This window comes from Squalius cephalus, assembly GCF_949319135.1.
Source record: "Squalius cephalus genome assembly, chromosome: 22".
In the NCBI taxonomy this organism is placed as follows: domain Eukaryota; kingdom Metazoa; phylum Chordata; class Actinopteri; order Cypriniformes; family Leuciscidae; genus Squalius; species Squalius cephalus.
The window spans coordinates 29,462,618-29,474,797 of record NC_137143.1 but is presented as its reverse complement, the minus strand read 5'-3'; the positions used below and the strand labels follow the sequence as shown (position 1 = coordinate 29,474,797).

The following is a 12,180-nucleotide window of genomic DNA, read 5'->3' as shown; positions in this document are numbered from 1 at the left end:
AGGATTGAAAGGAAACTAGTGATTTTATTATTTATTTTGCATGAAAATAAATATGCATCAAGCTTCAAAGTGGAAAAATGAAATGTATTAGCAAAGTTGTGCATGATAGTTTCTACTTCTGCCTATTTTAACACTTAGAAATGCTGAAAAAACACTAAATAATGATTAAGCAAATTGTATTTATCATAAATTATTGTGAAACGGTTATTAAAATTCATAGTTAAAAGATTGGTCATGTTACTTATAATAAGTTCCTCTGATTCTCACACAGTTTTAAACTGCAGTACCTCTGATGTCCATTAGGGGCACCGTCTCTCCCAGTCTGCTGTAAAGGTTTATTGACACTGAAAATATTACCGGCCGGGTCCTCTGGGAGTGGTGGGTTTGCCGACGCCGGCTGTAGTGTTAAGACCAAACAGGACTAATTGAAGGAGACGCTTACATATTCTCCACCGTGTGGCTCAGGGGTGCGTTTGGCCACAGCAGCGGATGCCGCTGGCAGAAAAGTGGGTAGCGGACTCGGCCTAAACCAAGAGATGCACCCCAGGGCACGGAGGTCCTTTCAGGGCTGTAAAAGATCGCACACATGAGAAAGGTTTCTGAGTGAGACATATAAATTATATAAGTAAGAGATGAGGTGAATGAGCTAGGCAGTTGGTAATAATACTTCACAATTTTGATGAAAATAAACAATTTGTGTGTGAGAGATAACTCAATTTTATATGAAAGAATTGCACACAGAATGAGCAATGGATTTTGTTCAGATAACATTAAATGGATAGTTCACCCAGAAATGAAAACCCTGTCATTAATTACTCACCCTCATGTCGTTTAAAACCCGGAAGACTTTCGTTCATCTGAGAGATTTCTGTTCCTCCATTGACAGCTACGCAACTACTTTGACTCATTAAGAAATCATATAAAGCGATCGAGTCTCTTCGGAAAAAAATTTGGACTCAATTCACATGGATTAGTTTTACGCTCTCTTAATTAACTTTTTTGAAGCATCAAAGTAGTCGCGTAGCTGTCAATGGAGGGACAGAAAGCTCTCAGATTTCATCAAAAAGATCTTCCGAAGATGAACAAAAGTCTTACGGGTTTGGAACGACATGAAGGTAATTAATGACAGAATTTTCATTTTTGGGTGAACTATCCCTTTAAGCCATTTTAGCTATGTTTATTCAACTGATAAGGTATGAAAATGAACTTTAAAACGAAATTTTCACACTTTCTGAGGAAAATGTGATTGAGCATGTTATTTAATTGCCATATAGCCTACTGTATACCTCAAACAAAATATGTCATGAGCACACACAGGTGTTAGCGAAGCTTCTTCCCAGTGAACTGCTTTAAATGCAGGCAAGTGTTTGAGTTGCACTTTTCAACATGTTTTCTTTCTTTGCTCTCCTTCTCTTTTCCTTTTCTCAGGATTTTTACATCTGTTTACGTAAGCAGAGATACATGTTCTGGTATGCCTGCCGCCACGGTGGTGGCGAAGGTTTCATGGGTCGCAAACTGACTGATGTAACAAAAATTGGTTATCCTTTAACGCTCATGCAGCTTATCAAAATCAACTACGGTATGTGGGTTTGTTCTGTTTGCATTGCTGAACTCAACTAGTAAGTCATAACAACTGCTGTCACTGTACATACACTCTCAGAAAAAAAAGGTACTGTCACTGGGACGCTAGGTTCTAATATGTACCATTTAGGTACTGATGTACTCTTTAGGTACAAAGGTGTACCTTTTGAAAGGGTACCGTCTCAGTGACAGCTTTTGTCCCTCTTTTTCTGAGAGTGTATAGTGAAAATAACGCACTGAATTCATTGTGTTGATCACAGAAATCACAAATGAAATGCTAAGTTTTATTTGACATAGTACAAATCACTTTTTTATTTATATTGACATTGATTTCTTCCCCCACTTCTGCTTTAATATGGCAATATTTTTCAGTATGAAATGAATTACAACCTTGGTTATGAAAAAAAAGGTTTTTGCGAGAGAGCTGCCAAGCCAGAGGCCAGCTATGTGTGGATCACAGCATCTGGGCGCTGTTCAAAGACACATACCTATCAAATGCCCTGTGAATAGTAAAACACATATCAAGTCGACACTAGACAGTCCTCTGGGCCAAATGAGCAGGAATTGTCAGAAGAACTCTTTGCTTTCAATATCCTCAAATACCTGTAGCATTCAAGCCACATACCAAGCTAACAAAAATGTTCCAAGAACGTTTTGCTAATGTTCCCATTAAGTCATGCAAACTTTCTTTTTGAATATTCTCTGAATGTCCAGTTTTAAAAACGTTTGGTAACATTTTATTTTACATTGTCATTGTTACATGTACAGTACTGTGCAAAAGTCTTAGGCATGTTAATATCCCCACCCCAAAAATGTCCCCAAAAATGGTTTTAAGTCAGTTATTTATATCTTTTGCTGTAGTGTGTCAGTAGGAAATATCAGTTTACTTTCCAAACATTCTTTTTTGCCATTAATTGTAATAATCCAGTGAGATTTGTGTATGCACAAGGAGTCTGACAACAGCCAGGATGATCTGATCTCACCATCATCGAGTCCGTCTGTGATTACATGAAGAAACAGAAGAAACTGAGACAGATTAAATCCAGAAGAACTGCGGGAACGTCTCTGAGATGCTTGAAGAAACCTTCCTGCAAAGCTCCCTGAAAAACTATGTGCAAGTGTACCTGGACAAAAGCCGTTTTAAACGCAAAGGGTCGTTACACCATATATTGATTTGAATTAGTTAATAGAAGTTAAATCATAAATAAATTCAATTTGTGATTTTATTTTTGAAAGCATTCTCACTTTACAGCATTTTAACACAAGTGCCAGTACTTTTCACAGTACTGTATCTTTGCAGGAAGGTTTCTTCAAGCGTCTCGGAGACGTTCCCGCAGTTCTCCTGGATTTAATCTGTCTCAGTTTCTTCTGTTTCTTCATGTAATCACAGACGGACTCGATGATGGTGAGATCAGATCATCCTGGCTGTTGTCAGACTCCTTGTGCATACACAAATCTCACTGGATTATTACAATTAATGGCAAAAAAGAATGTTTGGAAATATAAACTGATATTTCCTACTGACACACTACAGCAAAAGATATAAATAACTGACTTAAAACCATTTTTGGGGATATTTTTGGGGTGGGGATATTAACATGCCTAAGACTTTTGCACAGTACTGTAGTTACTATAGTAATAACTATAAATTATGCATAATTACATGCAACCAACCCTAAACCAAACCAAACCAAACCAAACCAAACCCAAACCCATTCCTAACCCCAGTAAGTACATGTAGTTACTTAATATTACTCAGTACTTAAATGTCTAATTACAGTGTAACAAAGACACCTTAAAATAAAGCGTAACCAAACTTTTTGGTAATACGAATGTTTAGAGAACATTCCATTTATCATTCTTCAAACTTTATGGGAATGTTGTTTTTTAATGTTCTAGGAACATTCTGAAACAAGTACCGTATAAACATTTAAACAAATGTTAGACGAACGTCCATCTATAAAAAAAAAAAAAACGCTCTGTGAACAATGTATAAATAACGTTTTGTGCTAACGTTTTTTGAACATTATAAAAGACCATGCTGCGTCCAAAATCAGATACTTACCTACTATATAGTATGCGAAAAACAGTAAGCCAAAAAGAATAGTATGTCCAAATACATAGTATTCAAAAAACAGTAGACGAAAAGTTCCCGGATGACCTACTTCTGCCGAGTGAGGGCACATTCGTGCACATCTTTATTATCCCATGAGACTATGGCAGAGGATTTATGAACGGCAGTGAAGCGACGCAACTGATGCTGGTTGGTCACATGACAGTAACAACATGGAGGATAGAGTACGTCCGGATATCATTCATACTATCCTCATACTAGCCTTTTCGAATTCGGATTTAGGCCTCGGGCACATCCCTACTCAGTGCATTTGTTTTTTTTATCTGCACACGTAGTTCTGCACAGTTTGCTATGATTTACTTGACTTCGACCTATTCAATATAATTTAGCATCTTTTGACTGAGATTCATTTTTGACTGTTCGACCATTTTTGTAAAAACATGACATAGGTGGTGTTTTTTCATGGTCTGTTTAGCAGCAAACTCATTTGTTTTGAAATGTTCTGCAAAAAGTAGAGAACAGAAAATACCCGGGTGTAAAAAAAAAATACTCACAACGGACACCAATGCTTTGGTCACGCATTCACAGATGCATACTATCCTATTTAAATACAGAGGAACATCAGTATATGTCTGCAATATTTGCCTAATTTTAGCATCATATTATGGTGTAATTCAACAAGAATGAAGCTGTGATATTAGCTATAACATACACTACTGTTCAAGTAAATACAGTCATTTTGAACTTTCTATTTATCAAAGAATGTTTTACTGTATTTTTGAACAAATAAATGCAACCTTGGTGAATATAAGAGACTCTTACTGTACGGTAGAGTATTTTTTTTACATATATTTTCATTCATTTTTCATTACAAATTATATTATAAGCAGAATGTGCATCACCGCAGTATCTTCTCGTATCATATAGCGTGAGTTGAAGGTAGATAATCTGGCGCAAAACCGTTAGTATTATGAAATCTGAAGTGAAGCCATTAAGTTAATGACCCGGGTAACTTTGTTTTTGAAGGATGCCAATCATGCCATCAACCAGAAAGACAACATCTAAATACCTGGATAATATCAACATAATCAAATAACGAATGTCAGCACAATACACATGCCAAACCACTATAAAAATCTTGTACTTGATAAGAGCTTCCACCCTAAACAACAAACTGCCCAATGAAAGTTTAGTGGTTTATTCTGGTTTAACCACGCAGTGGGACCCAAAAACTTTGAGACCACATTGAAAATCCAGGCCTTTTGTAATTTAAACTTGCATCTGCTATATAAATAACTTGATAAGTGGCTTGACTTGACTAGTGTTCATATGAATTTTATACATTTATTGTCATTATTAAAGCAGTTTTATGCATCTGATAGAGTACAAGCACAAGAACCGGTGGATGCAACCCTGAAAAAGCGATAGAGAGAGAAGAGCGAGATGGCCTAAATCCACCCTTGCCTCTTAATTTAGCCAGCATTCACAGAGACATCATTCATGGCCGTGTTTCTTTGCTCCATGCAGTTTGCTCTATTTGCTTTTAAACGTGTGGCGGAGACCTGGCTCGCATGCCCGAGTCCGATTATAACTTTATATTAGGATCCGAGGGGGAGTCAATTACAGCCAGTCCTGTTTTATAAATCAGGGTGAAAGGAGGAAGGAGGGGGAGCAAATAGCAGGGCCTTCTTAATGCAGATTTGTGAATCCTGACTTGTTTTATTGCTGTTTGAGTAAGTTTGCGGTTCATTTCCCATCAGGCCTCTGCTTTATTAATCAGCTCACGGCCATTCAATGTATACCGTCCCAGGAGTCGTGGAGGTTCTGTGTGGTGCTTTGCAGTTGTTGAGTGGGCAGAAAATGAAGGGGGACAGGGTGGACAAGCTCAGTTTATGAAAAATTGACCTGGAAGGGAAATTTATCAAACTAGCAATGGACTTACAGTTGTAGCGAAATCAAGGGAAGACAGTCTCGCGTCCACCGACGTACAGTATGGAGCTGTTGGAAAAGAAAAAAAAAGAGAGATCTTGCCTAACAAACTGCACAAGTGGTTGAAAACCACTAATGAAAAAGAACGTTTATACCGAAGTCTAATGATTAGCAGACTGATGGGGACAATTCCTCTTAATTCAACGGAAATGAGGACGGTAACCACCCAATGATTGCAACACACTGCAAACACTGTTGCAAGAACTCTGTTCTAAAACCGACTGAGCTGTCTATGCCCTATTGGAAAAAGTAAACCAACCCAGGCTAGTTTTCTGGTCTTAGCTGGTCCCTGGCTGGCCAGGATGGCTGGTTTTAGAGGGATTTCAGCACATTTCAGCCGTCAGTTGATCATCTGGCTAAACCAGCCTAACACCAGCATGGAGAGGTTGAACAACCATCTTAAAACAGCTAAATCAGTTTTAAACTGGTTTAAGCTGTTTTTGTCAACTGGAACCTATTGACAATTATTTTTTTTATGTATAAACTCAATTAATTTTGATTTAAAAAAAAAAACACATTTCTTTTCAGAAAACAAGATTTAAGCCTGGATTCACAGACAAGACTCAAGCCCAGTTCCAGACTAAAGTGTATGTTTGAGCTGTCTTTACTGAAAGCAACTTGCACTGGCATATCTGCTGTTGTTTTGGCTCAAGATGCACACCAGCAATGTTTTTTTCAAAAGCAGGTTTACTTAAATGTCCTAATTTAACTAAGGCCTAATCCTGGCTTAATCTAAGCCCTGTCTGTGAAACCAGGCCATTATGTCTTAACTTTTTTCCTTCTCCAGTAAATATATCTTGCTTTAATGTCCTCAGAAGTGGGAAAGTCCTAGTTCTCAGTTTAACTGTGGTTTTAACTGGAACACCCCCTCAAGTCAGAGTTGTGATTGGGAAACTCGGGGAAAGCGCAACAACTCTGACTTCAGAATCCAATATGGCTGCTCAACACATCAACCATAGTGAAACAGTAGTAATATATGGTTTATTTGCACTTCTGTTTGTCTGTCTCAATAAACTCAGTGGTGCTACTATCCAACCACCATTTGTGGACATGACACTTCAACAAAGGTTTGCCTGGATGCATCCATCTTAGTTTTCTGACCTGTGTACTGGAACGCGGTCAACTCGGGCGTGATGTCATTCCCAGCTATGACATCAATCCTCCGAGGTAAATTGAATGCAGCCCAAGAATGTTTAGAAATTTGTACTGGAAAACAAGTCGAAAATGCTAAGAAAGGTTTTTTTTTTTTTCTTAGATTTTAACAATTGCATGTTTCTAAGCTAACAGAAGGATACTCTAAGAAGCACTAAAATATTGCATAAAATATTATTTTATATTTTTAAATAAAATATTCTAAATTGAATTAAACTAAACTATTTTATCAATACTTTTCAATTTTAAATGCATATTTATAATCAACATTTGTCTCATGCACTGAACTGGTCCAAAGCCTTATTGTTTTTTTTTTTTCCTGTAAGAAGGATACATGTGATACTGCCTTCGAGTTTAGCTGAAAAGAAGGTACAGTATCTTTAAAGGAACATAAGCTGAAACTGAAAACTGGAAATCAGGAAATAGTCAGTACTGGTCAAGAATTAAAGACCTTCCAACCACCTTTGACAGAACCAGTTGTGAAAATGCCTTTTCTTAACATAGCCAAAACTATCCAATTAGTTGAAACTGGGCCTTTTTATGACATCTGTAAGAGTTAATATTTCTCATAACTGTCATTTACACTGACCCGAGTGGTCAAAGTTCATTAATCAGATTGACCGCCCCATAATTACCTCTCTGTCTCACTGTGAGCACGACCTGTCAATCTCACAGACTGACAGGTCAGTGACCCAATAGACCACAGACATTTTCATTTCCCACTGGAGATTAGGGAGTGGGACATTTAATTGCCCTCAAAGCGTTTACTGCACCGAGTAAACAGGCTCAGGCATTTACAGTGTGGTATCTTGACTTGTGTTTATGCCAAAAGTACTTTGCGTGTGCCCAAAGCAGTGAAAAACCCGACGAGGGAAGGACAGCGCCAACCATACAGACCCCAAATACTGCTCACGCTGAATAAAATTCTGCTTAGGTGAATAATATATTCAATTATTCACCCATCTTTCCATCCATCAGTCAAATGCCTGTGGTTTGGATGGAGAAGTGGACGATTATGGGTGGGTGTAAATACGGGCCCTGGTCCATAGTTTCGCTTTCACTGGATTTATAATGATGATCAGGGACCACATTTCACCTTCTACTAAATAGCAGATTCAATTTTAAAGTCAGCATCAAAACTGACTTAATTAACAAAAATGTTTGCTCTTATTATGCACAATTAATCAGTGCGCAAAAATACAAATCTCTCTCTCTCTCTCTCTAAAAAAAAAAAAAAATCCCTGTTTGGATTTAAATAGACAAATACTTAAGAGTCAAAGACTGGATCATTATTGCTGTGATTATTATATGTTTGGCAACAGTTCTTCTAACCCTAATTGAAGGAGTGTGTAGCTTTTCATTTCTTAAACAACCATGTAGGAATACACATCATGGCCATATTCCAGGATGACAATGTCAAGATTGTGAAAGAATGTTTGGGAGGGACACACATGAATTGGCACCTCTGAGTCCAGACCTTAAATTCATTGAAAGTCTTTGGGATGTGCTGGAGGAGACTCTTGAATTGACAATACAAGATCTTGACCAAAAATGTATGTACCTCTTCATGAAAAATATATGTTGTGATGTTATTTCCAAGAAAGTACAATTTCAGACTTTATACTTCAAAAATTCACATTTAATCCAATGTGTTACTTGGCGTATCTTTTTTAAGTAATTGTGAAATGTACTAGCAATTTCTAAGTGAAATTTATTTCTAAACTAATTTATTAAAAGCCCATCTTTCCAGTGGCCCCTTTAATTTATCTTGCCAGTCACCCCTTTTATTTATTTTGTTTTAAGAATTTTTAGGCAATTTAACTAGAAAACAAGACAAACATTTCTTTTTTGCAATGCACTTGCATGCTTGTTCTGATGACACCCTGATGGATATGCTGTACTTGTCACTTTCAGTAGAAATGCTTTAAAAATATAAACATACTGAGAAATTATGATCACAAATATGCATAACATCTCCGTAAGGCCTGTATGTGTGCGTGTGTATTTCACCCCTGGGGGGCCCGCGCCTCCTCCGCTATGCCATGGAAGTGGGGTGAGCCATGGGGGCTCTTTTTCATTAACGTGAGTGACAGAACGCGAGTATGTGTGGCGAGTAGAACATCAGGTGCTCTTCGCCACTCCATTCAGCAGAGCTGTTGATACGGGCCAACATGACGGGTGTGACGGTGAAGTGAGGGTGGGGGGGCGTCACATTCTGACCCCCTCATTCCCCACGAAACTCATTTTCTTGTTGCGCTTGGCAGGGTTTCAGACATCAGACCACAATTAGTGAACTAATGCGATGGAGCATTCATTATAGCATTCTATATGGATTGCATCGTACTGATAACATCATTTTGGCATCGATTCCAACCTCATGATGAAAGAGAGCAATGGAGATACACTTATCTGATGTGTTGTTTGCCGTTTTCAACATGGCTCGATGCAGAACGTGGAACTTTCAAGCAGCTGCTGGTAAATTTGGAGGGCATCTTATTTCACCTCACCTTCAAGTTCAGTGCATCTACTGCGTTGAGCCAGAAGCATGTCTCGCTGATATCAGATCTTGGCCATGTGGTCTCGCTTCTCATCGCATCTGCTTCAGATTGTCCATTCCCGCCAAATCCCATTCTGGGCACAGGAGATCATGTAAAGAGAAAAGATGTGACTGTGTGTTTGTTTTCAGTTTGCAACAATGACATTCAGTATAGTGTTTCTTCAGTTCACATGGTAAAGCATGTTGCAAACAAAAGTTAGGTTTTCTTCCATGCAATTATTTGAAAATTGCTGAATGGAAACATACACTTTCATTTCATTCAGTGAGATATGCACACAAACATATTTATCAAATAAATTGTGCATCAACAAATCTGTTATCATTCCCATTCATTTCAGTTCTGTCACATGATCCACCAGGAAATTATACAACCTGCTAAGATTTTTTATAGTTTTTGAAAGAAGTCTCATATGCTCACCAAGGCTGCATTTATTTGATCCCAAAAAAACTTTAACAATATTATAATTTTTTTTTTAATGTAATTTCATTTATCTAATATAGTTTACAGAATATATACAAAAATAAGCAGCAAAACTGTCTTCAACACTGATAATAATAAGAAATGTTTCTTGAGCAGCAAATCATCATATTAGAATGATTTCTGAAGGATCATGTGACACTGAAGACTGGAGTAATGATGCTGAAAATTTAGCTTTGCATTAATATATTCAAATAAAAACAATATTTCACAATGCTACCATTTTTACGTTTTTTTTTTATCAAATAAATGCAGCCTTGGTAAGCAGAAGAGACTAACGTTTTAAATTCACTGGCAAAACATCTACTAAAATAAAGCTATATTCTAAAAAATTGCAATTAAATTTCCATTTTGCATGCAACATTCTAATGTCATTACTTCTGAATGGTCCGCCAGCTGGACGAGCACCAAACCAGCACTAACCAGCATGAGAGTTCTTGCTTGTCTAAGCTGTTGTATTGCTCTTTGCTCACAGTCCTCATCGAGTCTGCAGATGTCTGAGGGTACAAACTTTTCCTCTCTTAACACACCCCAACTTTATCAGACCAGAGATTGGAGGGGTGATCCATTTGGCATGACATGTGAAGGCCTCTCGAGCAGAGGACCAAGACGAACGAACACATTGTTTCTAACACTATTTTTACAGGATACGCTGCCTGACACATGTGCGGCTAAACGATTCTCTACCGCGGAGTAATGATGCTCGCTGTGTCAAGATTTAGTCAGCTGCGTCTGACCCCAGAAAACAATAAAAGCAGAACTGATGAGCTAATAGATCAGGTCAGGTAAGAGCTGGCCAACAGAGCGCAGGGCTTCTTCCTCTCTCTCTCCGGTCCTCCGACCGGGCGCTTGGCGCGAGACCGGCCTCACAGCTGGTTATCGTTAATGTCTCGGCATGCATGACCACCTGTTATCAATAAACTCTTGCGCTCTCTCCCTTTTTCTCAGCTCGGTCTGTCTGCAGCGCTGGCTCATCCCAGGGAGTTAAAAACACCCCTTTGCTCTCCAAGGGACCACATTCCTCCCTGTACGTGGGAATTAATCATGTGAAAAGTTGTAAGCCAATACACATTAGTTTATGCTTGATGAGCAGGCAAATGTATTGCCGGTGCTGCGTGTGGACGTAAAGACCCACGGGATGGAGGCTGTTGTGAAAGACAAACTCGCTCTTGTAAGGAATGAAAGATAAACGGCATCAAGACGGCTGGAAAGAGAGATGGGCTTTTCCTAAACCTCATCCCAGTGGACTTCCTCATCATCCTAATGGCAGATGCAAAAAACGCTTTTTTGAATTACTGTCGTCATTAAGAATGGCTGAATTTGGTGGATTAGATAATCGGTTTATCTGTTTTCGAAGTTTTCAGAGTTAACAACAAGATGGTTTGCATCCTGAAACACTTGTAGCGTTTAGCTAAATCGAGAAGGGCGTCCGTTGCTATAAACCAACACATGTTTCTGTGCAATGCCGTGTGGCTCATCATAATGAATGGAAAAACATCTGCATTTAATGGCCATTCAAGGAACACCAGCGTTTAAATCTCGATTTGATTACACGCTTTTCATATCCTCAAATATTTAGTTTATTTGACAATCAATAAGAAGAGGGCAGTTTCATCATAGTTCATTAATTTGCTTCTGTTTAAAATTGGGTTTGTTTAGATGTCAATGAGAATCTGGCTGTTGCACTTGTGCTCTGATACCAGCGGTGACGTGCTTCCATAAACGGCCCCTTGAGCGACGACGTTCTGATTTGTAAACTGTTGAAGCTCTAAACACTGTTGAGGAACTTAGGGCTGTAGCAATGAAATCAACTGTTAATGAGCATCAGGAGAACCAGAGTCAAGTGCTTATGGAGGTGTTTATGTTGGTAGACGTGAATGGAAACTTCAAAGTAAAGAACCTTCAAACAACCTGCACTGGTGCTTAAAAATATCCAGAAACTAATATTCTCATGTGCAAAATCAGCAAAAAAAGGCATATAGCCAACCCTCAAGAACAATATAGACAAGAATAAGCCTAAGGGTAGCTACTTTTACACGACAACAATGTACTAAAAACGGAAAAACGTTTTTCCTTTGCATTTTTCGCGTACAGACGACAACGCTGTCAAAATGATCCCCGTTCACACGGGTCGGCAAAAACGACTAAAAACGCTGTATTATGCTTGCTGCCAGGCCAGTAGTTGGCGGTCACTTTCACAAATTCACGTTTTTGATGTTTACATGGAGACGATAACGGTCTCTTTTTCAAATACTTGCACTTTCAAACCCCTTTTCAAAAGCTTGTGTTTGCAGGCCCCCAAAAATGCCATTGTCGTGTAAATGACCAGCCAAAGCGCATACAAAGTTT

The 12,180-nt window shown here is 38.5% G+C and overlaps 1 long non-coding RNA gene across 1 annotated transcript; it reads right to left on the bottom strand.

Annotated features, from left to right (window-relative positions):
• Positions 1-234: 234 nt before the first annotated feature.
• On the bottom strand, positions 235-10,673 carry LOC307150803. Its single transcript, XR_013819779.1, has 4 exons — positions 10,255-10,673; positions 9,304-9,427; positions 5,598-5,653; positions 235-568 (listed from the first exon to the last, which is right to left on the bottom strand). It is a non-coding gene; the product is annotated as an uncharacterized lncRNA (long non-coding RNA).
• Between the last annotated feature and the right edge of the window lie 1,507 nt (positions 10,674-12,180).